The sequence below is a fragment of the Dipodomys merriami genome, unplaced genomic scaffold (genome assembly GCF_024711535.1).
Source record: "Dipodomys merriami isolate MVZ:Mamm:240054 unplaced genomic scaffold, mDipMer1.0.p SCAF_35, whole genome shotgun sequence".
In the NCBI taxonomy this organism is placed as follows: Eukaryota; Metazoa; Chordata; class Mammalia; order Rodentia; family Heteromyidae; genus Dipodomys; species Dipodomys merriami.
In genome coordinates, this window is record NW_027205048.1 from 7,334,515 (window position 1) to 7,353,667 (window position 19,153).

Consider the following 19,153-nt stretch of genomic DNA (forward strand, 5'->3'; position numbering starts at 1 on the left):
AACAATGAAATACATTCAACTGTAGGGCATGATTTAACAGTTCCTTACCTAAAAATAGGTGATGTTAATAAAAATATCTAGGCTCTATGCCAGGTGACTTATATATTTTACTTCAATTAATCTTCCTTTCAACCCTACAATTTTGGTGCTATTATTGTCTCTCTCAACTATAGGACTAAAACCCAGATCTTTTTTTTTTTTTTTTTGCCAGTCCTGGGGCTTGAACCCAGCACCTGAGCACTGTTTTTGAGCTTCTTTTGCTCAAGGCTAACATTCTACCACTTGAGCCACAGTGCCACTTCTGGTTTTTTCAGAGTAGTTTATTGGAGGTAAGAGTCTCACAGCCAGGTGTCCGGTGGCTCATGCCTGTAATCCTAGCTACTCAGGAGGCTGAAATCTGAGGATTGTGGTTTAAAGCCAGCCCAGGCAGGAAAGTCTGTGAGACTCCTATCTCCAATAAACCACTCAGAAAACTGGAATTAGTGGCTCAAGTGGTAGAGTGCTAGTCTTGAGCTGAGGAGCTGAGGGACAGCATCCAGGCCCAGAGTTCAAGCCCCACAACGGAAGGGGGGAGGGGAAAGGGGAAAGAGTATCATGTACTTTCCTGCCTGGGCTGGCTTTGAACAGGGATCCTCAGATCTCAGCCACCTGAGTAGCTAGGATTAAGGCATGAGGCACTAATGCCCAGCTGTCAAACCCAGATCATTTTATTCACTCCTTTGCATATTGCCAGGAAGAGTAGAAGTAATACTTGTAAAGTATCTAGCACATATTCCTGATGTCGAATGAACAGGAGCAACAGCTTTACTTGCAATACTGACACTGCAGCATGGCTAAAATGCAGATGTTAAGACACATAATTTCTAAGGCTTCTGAAACTCCACCATGCCATGGTTTCAGCATATTGGTCTCTACTATGCCCTTAAGACAGCTCCTAGAAAGATTATGTTGGTAACTGCACTCAACTCTTTCCCTTTTCTTTCTTTTCTTTTCTTTTTTGTTGTTGTTGTTGATCATGGGGCTTGAACTCTAGGCCTGGGATTTGTCCCTCAGGTCTCCAGCTCAATTCTAGTGCTCTACACTTGAGCCACAGTGCCACTTCCAGTTTTTCTGGTGGTTTATTGGAGATAAGAGTCTCACAGACTTTCCTGCCCAGGTTGGCTTTGAACTTCGATCCTCAGATCTCAGCTCTTTTAATAATAAATTTATTGACTTTTTTTTAGTGAGTCTGTAGACCAAGAAAAATATGCAGAACTACTGTGTTTTGATAATATAGTTATGGATGATAATTTTATTTAAAAATATCCATTTATGTGTGTTAATATAATCTCTGTGACAGTTGGGGAAAAGAAGGAAGGCATTTAGTCTTCCAGTTTATAGGATAGTTATTAAGTGGTGTGTGTGTGTGTGTGTGTGTGTGTGTGTGTGTGTGTGTGTGTGTGTGTGTGTAAAATCATAATCAGCTACTGAAAGTCCACTATAGAATCAGCTGGGTTCTGGTGATTCATGCCTATAATCCTAGCTACTCAGGAGGCTGAGATCTGAGGATCATGGTTCAAAACTAGCTCTAGAGACTCTTATCTCCAACTAATTACCAGAAAAGCTAGAAGTAGGGATGTGGCTCAAGTGGTAGAGCGCTAGACTTGAGCAAAGCAAAAGCTAAGGGACAGTGCCCAGGCCCTTAGTTCAAGCCCCATGACTAGCATTAAAAAAAAAGAATCAACCAAAGACATTATTAGAGCTTCAGAGATGGTGGCCTGGACTAGTATATATGTTCATTAGCCTAATCCCATGATTTTCTGAGGGAAATATGATCCAATTTGTATTTCTTGCACAGTGTCGTGTTTAAATAGAAAGCTCCTGTACAAAATCTATCTGTGTCATCTTGAAATATATTTGATCTTGAAATATATTTAATCTTCTGTTATTCCTCAAATCCTCAAACAGTACCTTGAATTGGTTATGTGGGACAAAGACAGAAATGAAAAGGTCAGATCACTTGGAATTTCAGGTTTTTTCTTTTTAAGCATCAGAAATGTAAGACTTTCTTTCCTGCTTCTTTATGTCTTATTTTTCTGACTATTTGAATGTGGGTATTATCCTTATCTTCTCTTTGTCTTCTCTCTTTTTCGTCAAGAGTAAAGTGAGCTTTTGAACCATTTATAAAACAAGAAAAACAACTTTGTTCCTCCTTATGGTTTAGAGATTCTGATTCCTTTAGAAGAACAAACACATCTATTTAGTGGTTGGGTTCCTTGAGTTGAAACTTTTCATCACAATAACTACATTTGATCTGTCTGGGGTATAAATTTTCACTAAGGTCTCCTTGCTGGAATTTACAAATTGAATACCATGGATGGGTTCTGATGCTTCTTAAATGTGATAACCAAGTTTCAATAAGATACATGATTGGAGGTAGAGGAAAGGTTAGAGGTCACCAGAAAATTTAGCTGTTAAACCTAATCTTAGGGCCACACCAAGAAATAATTGTGCTAGTAGGAGCTTTCCATGTAAGCATTTCCTGGACAATACTAAGAGGCTTTCCCAACCCAATTTCTCCTGTTGTCTTAGTGTTCAGCCTTTTCTTACTGTCTGTCTTGCCTAGTGTTAGCATGCTTGTTCCTAAGTTTTTTTTCTCCCAGATGACATTCAGCTGTGTACTAGGAACTTCCTGGGGATCTAAAAGCAACAATAAATTGTGGGGGGTTTATTTGGCAGGGTTGTTTCCAATTTAGGATCTCTTCCTAGCAGATTTTGCATATTGAATCCCCTATACTCCCTTAAATTTTCCAGATTATTCTAACATGAAATAAAAATTGAGAGCCACACTAATAGGCTTGAGACGTGACCGTGGTAGGGGGAGTTTGCTTTTCCTGGGGATCTGAAGAGCAGAAAGCTAATAATACCTAAAGAGTATAATAATAATAACTTCAACAATAGTAATACCAACAATCATCATCATATTATTAATATGATTTGCTTTAAATGTGTTAACTAATACAGATGAAGAATCTAAGGCACCAGAAAGTCACTTAATTTTCCAAACATGTGAACACTGTAACTGGGATAAATATTCTTTTTTTTTTTTTTTGCCAGTCATGGGGCCTGAGCTCTGGGCCTGAGCGCTGTCCCTCAGCTCTTCAGTTCAAGGCTAGCACTCTACCACTTGAGCCACAGCGCCACTTCTGGCTTTTTCTGCTTATGTGGTGTTGAGGAATTGAACCCAGGGCCTCATGAATGCAAGGCAAGCACTCTACCACTGAACCACCTTCCCAGCCCGGGATAAATATTCTTGAGTCCCACACCTACTTCCCCCTGCCATTAGAATCACAGTAGGCGGTGACAGAACAGACTTAACTACTTGCAGCTTAGCCTTCCCTTTTGAGATAAGACATTCATACTTCAATGGCCTCCACCAGAAAGTCAGGGTATATCTAATAAAGATGACTTTTGCCATATAAGCCAATCAAAAAACTCTATTTACCTCTTTTTAAAAGAAATATAAATTATTTTTAAATTTACTTTGCTGTTATTTTAAAGATGATGTACAGAGGGATTATAATTACATGAGTCAGGTAATGAGTACAGTCCCTTTCATACAGTGTCTTCCCTTCCCTCACTCTCTCAATCCCTCCCTCCCATCTCCACTCATGAGTTGTACAGTTCACTTTCATCAGTGTCCAGTGAGGTCCACTGCTGCATTTTTTCACCCTTTTCCCCTTGAGTTCTGTGCCCTCCCCCGACCTCTACACTACTGAAGAGCAATGTAAATTATCAACCAGCCTTCTGTGATTCCTTTTGGAATGTAATTTGTAGAATAAATTCATGGCATAATTTAGTTTCATAAGTTTTTCATAATTGTTCATCAATCAGTATGTGATGTAAGATAAAGCAATAAGAGTTTTCCCCCAAAGAATGGTCTTTCCGTTTGTGACAAATTATTCTTGGCAATGTAATTAGCCAGTTGGGTTATTGAAACAGATGGGAAATGTTTCTTCCAAAATTTCAGAACTGAAGTGATTCTTATTCTGTCTGGTGATAAATGTCAATTAAAATAGTTCTCCCTTCACAGGAAAAAATAAGAAAAAATTAGTTTAAGGAAATATCAACTCTGATTGCCAAGGGAAATTTGTTTCTGCAGTAAAACAAGCAAAACAAATCAGATCCCTTAAAACTAGGAACAGTCTGTCTTCTGAAGTCAAGTTCACATCTGGAGATTTTTTATAAACTTTATTGGAAAGGTTCTGATTATTTTTTTCAGCACAATAAAGAAGAATTTTCTTGTTGGTTGTTTGTTTCATCTAAAATATTACTTTCAGCTAAGTCCTGACACGGCTCCTGGAAAATGTGTGTTGACAAAGATATAAAGATCTGAGATATTAATTAAGGCCAACATGCTGGGGGGACACAAATATTGGTTGTAAGCTATGTCTACTATCCATCACCATAGGAATGGACAATGAACAGAGTTATCAAAAGTGGGAAAAATTTAAAACCACTGGTAGGCACAGTGTATTTATTAATCCTCTTTAAAAGATGAACCCTTAAAAGAATTCTATTTATACTTGGCATTTTTGTCAGTTTTGTATTAGCATATGTTAATTATACAAAGTAATGCACTTCATTGTGACATTTTCATACATGGATATGATGTACTTTAATATTATCCACCCTTTTTATTGCCTTTTTAACCTCCTCTCCTCTTTTCACATCCCAAGGAGCCCCCCTTTTACTTTCATGAGCCTGCTTCCCAACATATGAATAAAGGAGAGAAACCACGTGACCCTTGTCTTTCAGAGTCTCACTCTGGCTTATTTTACTGAATAGGATAGTCTCCATTCATTTTCCTGCACTATGGCATAATTCCATTCTTTTGGGTTGAATAAAATCCCATGATGTGTATTTACCACATTTTCTTAATCCATTCATCTGTTAATGGACACCTAGGCTAATATCATATAATTTATCTATTGCAAAAGAACTATTATAAACATGAGTATGCAGGTATCTCTAGAATGAGATTGCTTTGATTCTTCTGAGTATATATTCAGAAAAGGTATGGCTGGATCATGTTCTATTTTGGATTTACTAAAGATCTTCCATCTTGACGTCTATAGTGGAAATATATACTGTACTAATGTACATTCCCACAGACAGTGCATAAATGTTTCTTTTTCCTTTGCCTCCTAGCTAGCATATTTTAAAAATATGGAATGCATCACCGATTTGCATATCTTCCTTGTACAGGGACTATACCCTTCTTCTCTGTACCATTCCAGTTTTAGTATGTGCACTGCCAAAGTGAACACTCAAAGTCATTTTTAACTGTGGTGTCTATTATGGTTTCCCAATGGGTTAACCCACTGATGAGTTCATAACTGAATGAGTTCATAACTGATAGAATCTTCTTAGAGGAAGTGGATCACTGGGGCATGCCTTTGAAGGGTATATGGTGGTATTTTGCATATCTCTGACCCCTTCCTGCTTCCCTCTCCCTGTTAAGATGTGATCAGTTTTCCTCCCCAATGTCTGTCTGTCACAATGGTTTTGCTTTGCCAAAAGCTAAAAAGTGATAGAGACAACTGACCATGGACTGAAAGCTCTGAAGCCATAAACAAAACTCCGTCTTTCCTTCTTTAGTTTGATTTTCCCAGGCATTTTTTCACAGGAACAGAAACACTAACACAGTGTTAGAGGACAGAAACACCAAGCAGAATGCATTTTAAAATGACTGACAGAATATTCATTCACCTTGTAAAAATCAAAGTGCAGATTATTGAAATGTTCTTTTTAATTTTAAGGAATTATTTTGGTCCTATAAGGGGTCCCATGCTAATTTTTCTTTCTTTATGCTAATTTTTCTTTCTTTCTTTCTTTTTTTCTTTCTTTCTTTTTTTCTTTCTTTCTTTCTTTCTTTCTTTCTTTCTTTCTTTCTTTCTTTCTTTCTTTCTTTTTCTTTCTTTCTTTCTTTTTTTTTGTCGGTGGTGGGGCTTAAACTCTGGCCCTGGGCGCTGTTCCTGCGCTCTTCAGCTCAAGGTGAGTGCTCTACTACTTGAGCCACAGTGCCACTTCCGGTTTTCTAGTGGTTTATTGGAGATAAGAGTCTCATGGACTCTCTTGCCTGGGCTGGCTTTGAAACACGATCCTCAGATCTCAGCCTCCTGAGTAGCTAGTATTACAGGCATGAGCCACCGGCGCCCGGCTCCATGCTAATTTTTTGTATGATATGAATCTGATCCAAAATTCATTATTTCACAAACTGCCTTTGAGAGAGAAAGAGAGAGAGAAAACAAAGAACCACCCCATGTAGCCCATTATAGCTAAGATTAATTAATACATTGAAATTCTAGTCCACATTGAAAACAATTACATTTATTTCAGAAAGGAGAAATGCATTCCTTCATTCTTCATTATATATAGCTGATTTTTTCATCCTTTAAAAATGGGAAACATTAGACAAATATCTCAAATTAGTATTATTGTTGTTAAGTCATGAATAATAGCGATAGAACCAGAATGACCAGAAAGCCCCAAACTTGTTATCAGAAATGGTTAGATTTAGCATTCAGACACTTACAGTCCTACCTAAGACGTACATTAATTTCTAGGCTGAAGACAGGAATAAATCTCAAATATCCTAGGTAGATACCTTGGTGACACCTATGGTGCTGGGATTTCAGGGTGGAAGGGAGTGTAGTGTCTCATCAGGTTCAGCTATACATGACTCAAACTGAATTTAAAATATAAATACTGTAGGAGTTAATGGGACAGTACAGTTATCCCATCCATCAGTTGCCATATCTCAATTGGGATTAGCTGATTAAGCTGGTTAGAATTTACCTTAGCAGTCCAGGAACTTAGCATTTAAGGCTCAGAGTCAGTATGCTAAGTAGCCTGGGAATGCCTAGCTAGAACCTGCTTTCTTTCCTTCTACATGTGTCAGTGCCAAGTCCATTAGGGCTCTTGTTGGGTAAGATTCCCAAAGTGGTGCCTCAGAGCATTTGCTATATATTTCCCAATGATTCCTGGAGCCCTTGTCTAGATTTTATTATATCTATCATAGACAAGCCAATAGACCTGCACATATTTCCCTCCCTGCCTTTCCCATGAATTCTTCACCTGTGTCTCTGTCACTCTTTTCTTTCACTGTTGATTTTGCTGTTCGAACTTGCATGTAAATTGAAATGGAGTTGGTTTAACAATAAAGGACAAATAGAATAGTCAACCTTTCATTTGTCAAGAGGCCTTCCCTTTTAGGTTTGTGCTATTGTCTTTCTCATAGTAATTATGAAAGTAATTAATATTAAGGAGGAAAAGCAAATGTTTATTGAGTGCCTACTGAATGGAGTTAATAGAAGGTTGTTGACACCATGACTTAGGGCCCAAGATGCCACACCAACCTTAGTAACTTCTAATATTCACCTGTCTATTGTGTATTTTCATTTGAACGTCTGATTGGCACCTCATGATTGTCATATCCAGAAGTTCCAGTCCTCCTTTCCAAACCAGTTTTCTTTCTAGCTGCTCAAGTGAGAAATTTTGGGGTTATCCTTGACTTCTTTCTCATGTCCCACACCAAATTTATCAGCACATTCTGATATGTTTGTCTTCAACCTACACGCAGAATTTAAGTTAATTAATCTGAACAATTAACTTTCCTTATTCATTCTTCACTCTTACTTTTCTACCATAGTTTTCTTTATAGTTACCACTTTAGTCTAAACTGTCTTGGATTATTATTGTAGCAGCTTCCTCACGTGGCTTCCTTTACGGTTTTTGTTTTTGTTTTCCCCTGCCTTGGTTTAAAACTTTAAAAAATCACAAATAAGATTATGTCACATTCAAAACCTCCTAATGGCTTTTCATGGAAATAAATATCTCTTCATTGTCTTTTCCTCCTTCTCCTTTTCCATCTTCCAATACTGAGGCTTGAACTCAGAACCTTGGCACTTTTTTTCACTCAAGGCTAGAACTATACCATTTAAGTCACAGCTCCTCTTCCCAGTGTTTTGCTTTTTCATTGGAGATAAGAGTCTCACAGACTTTCTTGCCTGGCCTGGCTTTCGACAACCCTCCTCAGATATCAGCCTCCTGAGTAGCTAGAATTACAAGCCTGAGTCACCAGCACCCGGCTCCATTTCCTTTCTTGACTTCATTTTCTTTTTAGCATTATAACCTTATGGCACTCTCTAGCCTTGTTTATTTATTTTTTCTAATTACAGCAGCAAAATATGAGTGAAGAAAGTTGAAAATCAGATTCATTAGATTAACCACATTTATATACTAAGAGAATACAGGTCTTCTAACCCCAATCTTCCCAACTCATTACAGTTTGGTTTTTAGGACTAGGTACCATTTTTTGAACAAAAAAACTTTTTAAAGTTAATTTACTTTATTGTGATTGAAAGTTACTGCATGTACAGAGGAATTCCAATTAAATGAGTCAAGTAATGAGTACATTTCCTTTCATACAACACTTTCTGTTCCCTCAGTTTCTCCCATCTCTGCCCATCAGTAGTATAGTTCATGTTCGTCAGTGTCCAGTGAAAAACAATGTTTTGTAGCAGAGCACAGTTGATAAGGTTTATATATTCATATATGAACCAAATCTGTAAACATACTAACAAGAGTACATTTCCTAGGAAAAAAAATATGTTCTTTCTAGTCCAGTGCTGATTTTTCCTTTTTAAAGTTAAGGCAAGCTGGGTGCTGATGGGTTCATGCCTATAATTCTACATACTCAGGAAACTGAGATCAGAGGATCATGGTTCAAAGCTAGCCTGGGCAGAAAAAGTTTGTGAGACTCTTATCTCCAATTAATCACTGAGAAGTGGAACTGTGGCTCAAATGGTAGAGAACTAGCCTTGAGCAATCTCCTCCCTCACCCCAATAAACCCAAAACCCAGGCACTGAGTTCAAGCCCAGGACCAGAAAAAAAGTTAAAGCATAGCATACATGTAATGTGTTTGCATCTTAAAGATATAGTTCAATGAATCAAGTCTTACAGCATACCCAGTATTCCAGAGTTCCCTTCCGCTAGCCACCCTTACACTAATGCTGTTACCATTATTCCATGGTTATTATGTGTTAGCTTTTGTTTAGTTTGCATTTCATTTAAAAGTAATACTACACTATATTACCTGCTGTATTCATTATCAAATCATTAAGTAAGTCGTGGTGATGCAAATATTCGTAGTTAATTTTTAATTGCTCTGTCATCTTTTCCATAAATGTATTATGATTATTAAATGTGTTTTAATAGACAAGTACTGGGGGCTCGTATCTGTAAGCCTAACTACTCAAGGGGCCGAGATCTAAGGATCGATGTTTAAAGCCAGCCCTGGCAGGAAAGTCTGTGAGACTCTTATCTTCAGTTAATCACCAGAAAAAAAACAACTAACAAAAAAACCCAACAACTGGAAATGGAGCTGTGGCTCAAAGTGGTAGAGCACTAGACTTTAGGAAAAAAGCTCAGCCACAGCACCCAGACCCTGAGTTCAAGCCCCATGACCAACAAGAACAAACAAACAAATAAATGTGGTTATGTATACATTTGTATGTATTATGTATTTGACCTACAGTTGATAGATATTTTAGTTATTTCTAGTTTTGAGTTATTGAAAAGAAAAATCATGGGGTTGAGGATATAGCTCATTGCAAGTACAAGGCCTTGTGTTGGGTTTAGAGCACTACCAAAAAATAAATAAGATGAATAAACAAAATCTTTTATTAAATTATTTTTTTCTTGTTTCAAAATAATTTGCCTGGCATGGGTGGCTCACACCTATAATGCTAGCTACTCAGGAGGCTGAGGTCTAAGGATTGCAGTTCATATCCAGCCCAGGCAGGAAAGTCCATAAGAATCTTATCTCCAATAAACAACCAGAAAACCTGAAGTGGTGCTGTAGTTTAAGTGGTAGTGTTTGCCTTGAGCTAAAGACAGTGCTCAGGCCCAGAGTTCTAGCCCCATGACTGACAAAAATAAATACATAAATAAGTAAGTAAGTAAGTAAATGTTGTATTTCTTATTCATTTTGTACATTTTCATTCTTTAGGATATTATAAATTCTTTCACATACTTATTAATGGAGTCTTCTGGGTGTTTAGTATTGCTAGTTTTTCCATATTTGTGACATTCTGATCATTCTATCATGATATTTTATTGTGGTTTTAATTTCCTCTGATGACTATTGATATTAATTGCCTTGTCATATACTTATTGGCCATTTGTATATTTGCATTTGTGAGGAATCTGCTTAAATTTTTGCTTATTTTTGAATTTGATTATGTTTGTAATGCTTACTTCCAAGCTTAGTATATTCATATGTTATCGGGAAGAGTTTAAATATTAAAATATGGAGTAGATTCCCTCATTTGTTCAATAAATTCATAAATATCAGTGCTACTAGTTCTTGGGCACTAAGACTTTAATGACAAGAAAGATGACCAAGGCATTTTGTGCCTCTTACAGGCTATCTAGGGAAGAGGATCATATAATGTGAAGTAATGTAGATATTATGATAAATATATGATATTGAGATAAAGATTTTGAGGAGAATATTATGGGAATAAGAGGGAAGGGGCACAGGCAAGGACAGATAATGTGATTTTGGAAAAGCCACTAAGGGCAAAGGTAACCTTAGAACAGATCAGAGCAAATACAAAGTTAGTCTCTTGGGTTCCAAGGAGCACTCAAACCAATGCAGGTATAGAGTTTTTGTGTAGATCTATATTAAAGAAAGCCTCATGAAAATAGAAAGAATGGAAACTGCAGAGACTAGAGCTTAATGGCTATTTTGAATGTGCAGCACCAGAAGGTGATGCATCTTTCCTACTTAGCTAGCAATATACCTCAGTAATTCTCCATGTGTCCTTTTATGTCTAGGCATTAGAGAGAAAGGTCTCTTTATCTTCTATCCTATCATTGCTTTGTATCTTATTGCTACTCATCCAGTATCTGTTTTTTCTCATAACTTTGACCTTTTTTATGTTTTGGTCTCTCTTGTCTGAAATGGTCTATTTCTTTTTGTGCTAAATTTCAGCCTTGGTTCCTGTTCTTAATTGCTTAACTCTTTCTGTATGTCCTAATTCAAATTCTCCAAAATGAGAATTTGATTATCCCAGTGTATCTTTAAGTAACATTTTTTGAATCAAGGTCACTTTGTAATGTTGTTGGTGAACCTAAGAATTAGCTGCTGATAGGCTGTTGCTTGCCTCTGGATTAATCATCTATAACCCAGGAATCAGCATCATATAACATATGGCTGAAAGATGTGGGCAAGATCATTAACTTAATAGTCAACAGTTTCTCTCTGATTATCTACTACAGATAGTAAAGAACTAGTGAATCCTTCAAACTCAAAGTCATGATGCTCTAGAGGCACTGGGAACACATCAATGACAGAAATTTACCTTGAGGTTCTCTGATTCTAATGTATCTTAGGAGGAAATGATTTGAACCATATTCCCAGGAGAACTTAATGAGTTCTAATTTTACTTGAGAAGCGTAAAGACACCCGTATGGATAATTCAAAAATGATACCTTCTTAAAAATCCATAGTGCTCAAACAAGTAAATAAGAGGCTATTCTGGCTTAAATGGTTGTAGAAAAATGTGATTAATTTATGTTAATGTTTACAAAGTACACATCCTAATGTTCATCTTTACTTTTAAAAAAGACTTAGCTCAACAAGAAGTAATTTAAGAATGTTCAGCTAAGAAAATTACAGTCAGTGTATTAAGTTTGAGCCCAGGAATGAGTTACAAAGGCATTTTAGTTGGAAGAAAAAGTAGAAAACAACAAATCTTAAAGAGAAAAATAATTGGATGTTTTATTTATGTTTTTTAATAATACAGGATTAAAGGACACTTGATAAAATGAACAGATGTTTTCATATGAAACTAATAAATTTTAAACTTGTAAAATTACCACTCTTTTTTAATCATAACAATGAACTTTAGAAATTAAATTGTGTCATAATTGCCATCGATACTTCAGGATGACTCTGAAAGATTAGGCATTCGTGTGAATGAGAGAAACTTTTGCAGCAAAAGAGTTAGCATAAAAATAATGAGCAGTAGGCAGTCTTGGGGTTTCAGGGCACATACGCTGATCATAAGTCACAGGAAATGTTCCCACTGGATCTAATATTGTCAACCCTCTGGGGTGCCTGGGCATCTACAAACCTTCTGAGTGTGTGCTAGGGGGTTGGCACCAGCTTCTTCAGTGATTTCCTTTGAGTCATGGCACCCTCGAAGGCAATCATATCAACACCGTATTGCTGCTTTGCTGTTTATTCATAGGGATTTTTGGTGTCTGGCTAGCTCTGAATGCCCATATTTTTTTTCTCCCTTTAATGAGGCTTCCCCCCCCTTTATTTTGAGTGATCATTTCCAGTTTTACCCTTTCCAATCTTTCTCTAATAAGTATTTCATTTTGACTAGTCTGCATGTTTAAAAGAAGGTTGGTTGAGCCAAGAATCTGTCGGTAATGATGTTATTATTTATGCGGAGGAGACGGGATAATCTTAGCGATTGACATTTCCTTTAGCATCCTCCTAGCCATTAAAAATAGTCAGGGCTGTTGCTGATGATATCTGCCAGCCTTGAGTTTGGGGAGGGTGTTTCTCAGTGAAGACTTAACCTTTCATTTTTAATTCTCCTATTACATCTATTCATTATATAGTCAGAGATGCCAAAATTCCACTGCTTAGTCTTATCTCCACTTAGCAAAAGTGCTACCCACCATAACTGACTTTAGGTGTGTGTCAAATTTTTCAGTCAGAAGCCAATCTGTCTAAGATCCCACCATTTGTATTTAATTCCTTTGTTTTCATTCCCTCCTTTGGTCTTCTTTTTAAAAAATTATAAACATTCCTCCTATTAACATGATACTGAACAACAATCACAAAAGGATGTTAGTGATTTTTCAGATTCACGTTCTCTCTGATAGGCTGGATAACAAAGACCGATCAGATTATGTATGCACTATATGAGTGCTGGCAGGGAAAATAATGCCATTTGTATTTTTCTTATATTCCTTAAAAATAGTGCCACTGAACACGTGCTTCTGATTTTGAAAAATGTGAGTGTTTTGGTGGTAAGAAAATTCTAACTACTGCACTCAAATAAGGACAAAGGACCTTTGTCATATGTCATGACTGATACAAACAAAATGTGAAGTGTTTCACAGGTACTCTTATTAGAGGGAATTACCCCTTCCCTACTCCATTCCCAGACTTTTAAACTAAATGATGGAATGCTGAGTTTTAGCGATAATGTGAAGGCAGTGTAAGTCTGGGGTTTTGAAAGGCTCCACAAGTATGTGATCTCTTACCTTACCTAAGCATAAAACAAAAGGCTATGAAGTTACTGGCCCCGACGGACAGTCAATGTGGGGTCTATTGGGCTTCTGCTATGGTTGTCTAAAGTCACATGGCCCTGCGGCGCCCTTGTGTAGCACCGTAGAGAACAACTTACAGAAGCTGACACAATTGGACGGGGCTTTGTAGTTCGTAAGGTGAGTTTCATGTTTTACCTCATTTGGAAATTTGAGTCTCCCAGTAATTTTCATGGAAGGCCAATGTTTTTTTATTGTTTAACAAATGAAGGGTCCAAGAGACAATAAGGCAGCTAGGACTCAGTTGTAGAGAATGGGTTTGTTGGCTCTTGGTCCAGTTCTTTTGACACTACATTGTATACTTCCCACAAATGAAAGGACTGTGTCCAGTGATAAAGAATGAGCCCATAGGGGCTGGGAAGGTGGCTCAGTGGTAGAACTCTTGCCTTGCATGCATGAGGCCCTGGGTTCGATTCCTCAGCACCACATAAGCAAAAAGAAAAAAGCCGGAAATGGTGCTGTGGCTCAAGTGGTAGAGCGCTAGTCTTGAGCTGAAGAGCTGAGGGACAGCGCCCAGGCCCAGAGTTCAGGCCCCACGACCGGACCAAAAAAAAAAGAAAAAAAAAAAAAAAAGAATGAGCCCATAAACCTGATCCTAAAATGTTTGCTACCAAGTGGTTCAGATAAATTAACCTTTCACACATGCCTCTAAGTGTAGATTTAACATTTTCTCTGTTTATCTTGGAACAATTTTCCTATTAAAGTAATGTATCCTCTTCATGTGTGGAAAGACTTTCAGATTATATTCCAATTAAAAAAGGGAAAACTTTTTCAGCAATGTTCATGTTGATTCCTTTTTCATTTCATTTGAAATTCCACATTCATTTTGCAGAGAAATATGGGTGAGGGACTTACAATAAGAAAAATCATAAGCCTGTTTTAAATTTACTTGTGTACATTTTAAAAATTACTGTGCCTGGAGTCTTCCAAGACTGATGTTTTTAATAAGTAGAATGTCATGTTATCAGGGATTTGTGGGCCCTGGCTATCATTTGTTAGATTTCTTTCTTTCTTTCTTTCTTTCTTTCTTTCTTTCTTTCTTTCTTTCTTTCTTTTCTTTTTTTTTTTTTTTTTTTTTTTTTTTTTTTTTTTTTTTTTTTTTTTTTGTCGGTCATGGGGCTTGAACTCTGGGCCTGGGCACTGTCCCTCAGCTCTTCAGCACAAGGCGAGCGCTCTACCACTTGAGCTACAGCGCCACTTCCTTTCTTTCTTTTCTTTCTCCTCCTCCTCTTCCTCCTCCTCCTCCTCCTCCTCCTCCTCCTCCTCCTCCTCTTCCTCTTCTTTTTCTTCTTCTTCTTTCTCTTATTTTCTCCTGTGTGAGAAGGGTCCATAATTCTCTTTCATGCTCTTTTCCTTGTAAACATAAACATATTTTCCTGTGTCAGGACTCCAAGCAGCTTTCTAAAAGCTAGTATATTATTGTTCTTATGAATAGTTTATTTTGCTTGAGAGCTTTTGTTTTTCAAGTACTTCCTGCTTTTCTTATTATGACTTTTTCTTTAAACATAGTCTGTGAGATGAGCTTAACTAAAGATACCATTTTTTTTTTAGATCTGCTTTATAGGTAGATAATGCTGTAAGAGTTTGATTGTAGTAGTTAGAATGTTCTTACTACCAAAACAATCATATGTCTCAAAATCACAAGCATGTGTTTAGTGGCACTATTTTTAAGTGTATAACTTTTCTTAAAGTTGGTATATTTGGTTTTGAGATGATATAACACAGCGCTGTGATTCAATCTTCAGGAATTTAGAATTAATCAATTAAGGGAACATTATATGACTTCTGAAAATAAAATAGGTGGGTGTCATTGTCTTTTTAAGTTATTCAAGTTAATTTAAAAATGTTTTTTTGTTGTTTTGTTTCTTTTTCTGCTGCTGGGACTGGAAGTTGGGGGGGGGGGTGTGGGCATGTGCTAAACATATGCTCTACCACTGATCCACACCCAGCCCAACACAGCTGTATTTTTATAAAAGCTTTTGTTCTTTTTTTTTTCCTGAAGGAAAGCGATAGCAAGTGATTTCCTGTGCAGAATGGAGACAAGTCCCTTTATCATTTTATGTACCCCATACACTCATTTCTTTTAATAATCCTCCAAAGAAAGAAAAGATAGGAAAGCCTATTAGATATCTTGCAATAGGTTAGACAGATTTAAGTTCAGACACTCTTTCTTGACATACTTATCAGTCACTGGAACATGCCTTTTCCCCTTTGTTTCTGTCCTTCTTTGTACACCCTCTTTTGAGTCAATTAAATCAAATTCTTACATCCTATTTTCAAGAGAAATTCTGTGGCTGACTCTTCTTAACTGTTGGTTTGTGTGGATGGTTTTGAAGACTTTTCTGTATGTTAACAGGAATTTTAGACAGATAGTCAAATTATATGAATTGATCATCTGTTATTTGGCAGACAGCTTAGTTCCCAATGAATACCTTTTAGCTTTTTGTGACTTTCATTCAGTTCTGCATTTTCAGTTCAACACTCATTCTTTGGTTGCCTATACTCTTGTGAAGTTTAGTTTTGCCTCTGCTAACACTTGATATATGACCTTGGGCAAGTCATGTAGCTTTACTGAGATGTGGAAGGCCTGTTTGGAATTAGGTACTGGCATTATTAACCTGAATTTTTCTATTAGCCTGAATTGTATACTATAGGACAAAAACAACCAATCTAGTTTCAGGGGAACTGGGAAGTTTAAGCCTATCTCTGCCACTAATTAGCTATGTGAACTTAAATATACTTCACAGTCTTAGATTCCAATAGATCATTTATACAATGAAAAGCTTAGCCTAGATATATCTTTAAAATTATCTGGTTTTCTTATAGCTCTACTGATTATTATTACTATTTTTTTTTGGGGTCCGGTCGTGGGGCCTGAACTCTGGGCCTGGGCGCTGTCCCTCAGCTCTTCAGCTCAAGGCTAGCGCTCTACTACTTGAGCCACAGTGCCACTTCTGGCTTTTTTCTTTTTGCTTATGTGGTGCTGAGGAATCGAACCTAGGGCCTCATGCATGCAAGGCAAGCGCTCTACCACTGAGCAACCTTCCCAGCCCCTGGAGTAAAAAAATTTTTAAAAATTAAATTTTTATTGTAAAGGTGATACAGAGGAGCTAGTTACATAAATCAGGTAAAGAATAGTTCTTTTTTGGACAAAGTCACCCTTTCCCTCTGTTACTACTTTTTACTTAGGAACCATAAACTTATTACTAATTGTCTATCTAGTTTCATTTTTAAAAATGGATGCAATTTTGTAGTTAAATCAGTGATCTGTGCATACCTTCTTATGGCCATGTAAGTGTCAGTTACTGCTGAGCCATTTTATACTGGCTTTCCTTCATTTTTCTAGATAACAGTTTCCTCATAGTGTTCATTGTCCTAGGTTTTATTGTTTATTCTACTTTTGCCAAATCCTCCAAGATCTGTCACATCTTGTTAATATTCTTCCCCAAAGCACACATAGTTCCAAATATGCATATCTATTATCTTCCTGGATGGCCCCCTCTCCTGATTCCTGGCAGAATCACTTGCTCTGTTCGACTGGGCGCAGCTGTTCGTCAGCATGGAATATTCCTTCACAATGCTCTCGTGTGCAGTGCCTTCTCTTGATAGCATTTTCTAGTAGTGTACTATAAAGGATGCACTTTGAGATAAATTTTAGGAATTTTTACCCATCTAAATATGTCTTTTATCCTTATGCTTGACCAATAACTTTACTGGGTATGTATATTTTTATCTTTATTTTTTAATTGGCATACAATCATACTACAAGGGGGTTACATTGTACTACAATGTATTTTGAGCCAGTTAACCCCTTCTTTTATAGTATCTAAGTTCCTTATTTTCTGCCTCTACTTTTTCCAACACTATTTGGTGGGTTTCCTTTTAATTTATATATCTATATCTCTATATGCATATATATACACACAATATACTTACTTCTATCCTCTTCACTCCCTAGTGCCTTCTCCTTTTCCCTTCCTCTCCTACTAATTTGTTCCAGATAGTTTCCCTTTTACACTCATTAATAATATTTTGTTAGTAGTAGTATTTTGGGTCTAGATTCTGCAATGTGAGTAGAAATGTGATGTTTGTTTTCTTTTTGAGCTTGGCCTATGGTTCCATTCATTTCTTTTTTGGCGGGGGGGTCTGGTCGTGGGGTCTGAACTCTGAGCTGGGCATGTCCCTCAGCTCTTCAGCTCAAGGCTAGTGCTCTAACACTTGAGCCACAGCGCCACTTCTGGCTTTTTTTTTTTTTCTGCTTATGTGGTGCTGAGGAATTGAACCCAGGGCCTCATGCATGCAAGGCAAGCACTCTACCACTAAGCCACCTTCCCAGCCCTGTTTCCATTCATTTCTAAGAAAATAAAATAATTTCATTCTTTTCATGGCCGAATTATAATCCTTTACGTGTATATCTATCAAATTTACTTTATCTACTCATTAGTTTTTAGGTATCTAGCATAATTACAGAATTTAATTAAAAATAATTTTCTTTACATAACTACTTACTTCTGGATTCTGTTTTTGCTATTGAGAATTTGTATGCTATTTTTTTCTTCCAATTGATTGTATTTGCCTTTCAAGACTTTTTTTTTTTTTTTTTTGGGTCCGGTCCTGGGGCCTGAACTCTGGGCCTGGGCGCTGTCCCTCAGCTCTTCAGCTCAAGGCTAGCACTCTACCCCTTGAGCCACAGCACCACTTCCGCTTTTTTCTTTTTGCTTATGTGGTGCTGAGGAATCGAACCCAGGACCTCATGCATGCAAGGCAAGCGCTCTACCACTGAGCTACCTTCCCAGCCCTCAAGACTTTTTTGTTCACTGCTTTAGGCTGGATCTTTTATCTGGAGAATCAGGCCACTTTTAGAAAATTTCCATGTTAATATTTCTATGATCTGGTATGAACTATTTTTTGCTCTTATGTATGTATATTGTGTATCATTCTAATACATCAATAAATGCACTTGTTAAATATTATATATATGATTAATTTAAAACATATTTATTATACCTAATTGTGAATGGATCCTCTAATCTTAGATTTTCTTTCATGATAAAATTTGAATTTCTCAGTTTCTGTGATTTTTACTTCCCAATTAAATTTTAATTTTAGTCACCATATTTTCAATTAATTAATTAATTATGTTTCTGATTGTTGTCATTTTTTAAAGAGTATCACTTTTTGTTTCATGGTTGCCATCTTTCCATAAGACCTGGCTTTGTTGTTTCTGATCTTTTTTCTATTTGTTTTGGTTTCTACCATTTATGTTTAGTAAAGCTTTATTATTTACATTTGAAAGATAATTATGAAAAATGGATCAGGGTAAAGCTTATTGACTTCTTTGTGGGATAATCCAAAGACTGCTCATCCATTGGTTAGGTCACTCCAAATGACAATATCTTTTCTCTTTGAACTTTCCAAGATCTGCAGGAAGTGTTCTTCCATTTTCTGTAGATAAGTACCCTTTGGTTGGTTGTAAGTCTTCTAGGAAAAGGCAGCAGGAAAATTTTATTTATATAGTTTTTTATATGATGTCACCCTTTTTAGCTGTGTATCTTAATGCTTCTTGAATAATACCTAAAATCTGAAGTCCTTGATTCAGTTTCCCAAGAGATTAAACCTCTTGTTTAGTTGTTTAGCTTCTTCTGGTAAGGGGATTATAGTATAGTTATAGTTACATTACATGGTATAGTACGGCAATCTAAACTCTGCCCCTCACTATATCCTTGTTTTTCATCTTAGAACCCCAACTGTCCT

General features: G+C 36.8%; 1 non-coding gene across 1 annotated transcript; it reads right to left on the bottom strand.

Annotated features, from left to right (window-relative positions):
• Window positions 1-5,202: 5,202 nt before the first annotated feature.
• Window positions 5,203-5,305, bottom strand: LOC138803991 (U6 spliceosomal RNA). The gene has a single exon (XR_011365116.1). It is a non-coding gene; the product is annotated as a U6 spliceosomal RNA (small nuclear RNA).
• Between the last annotated feature and the right edge of the window lie 13,848 nt (window positions 5,306-19,153).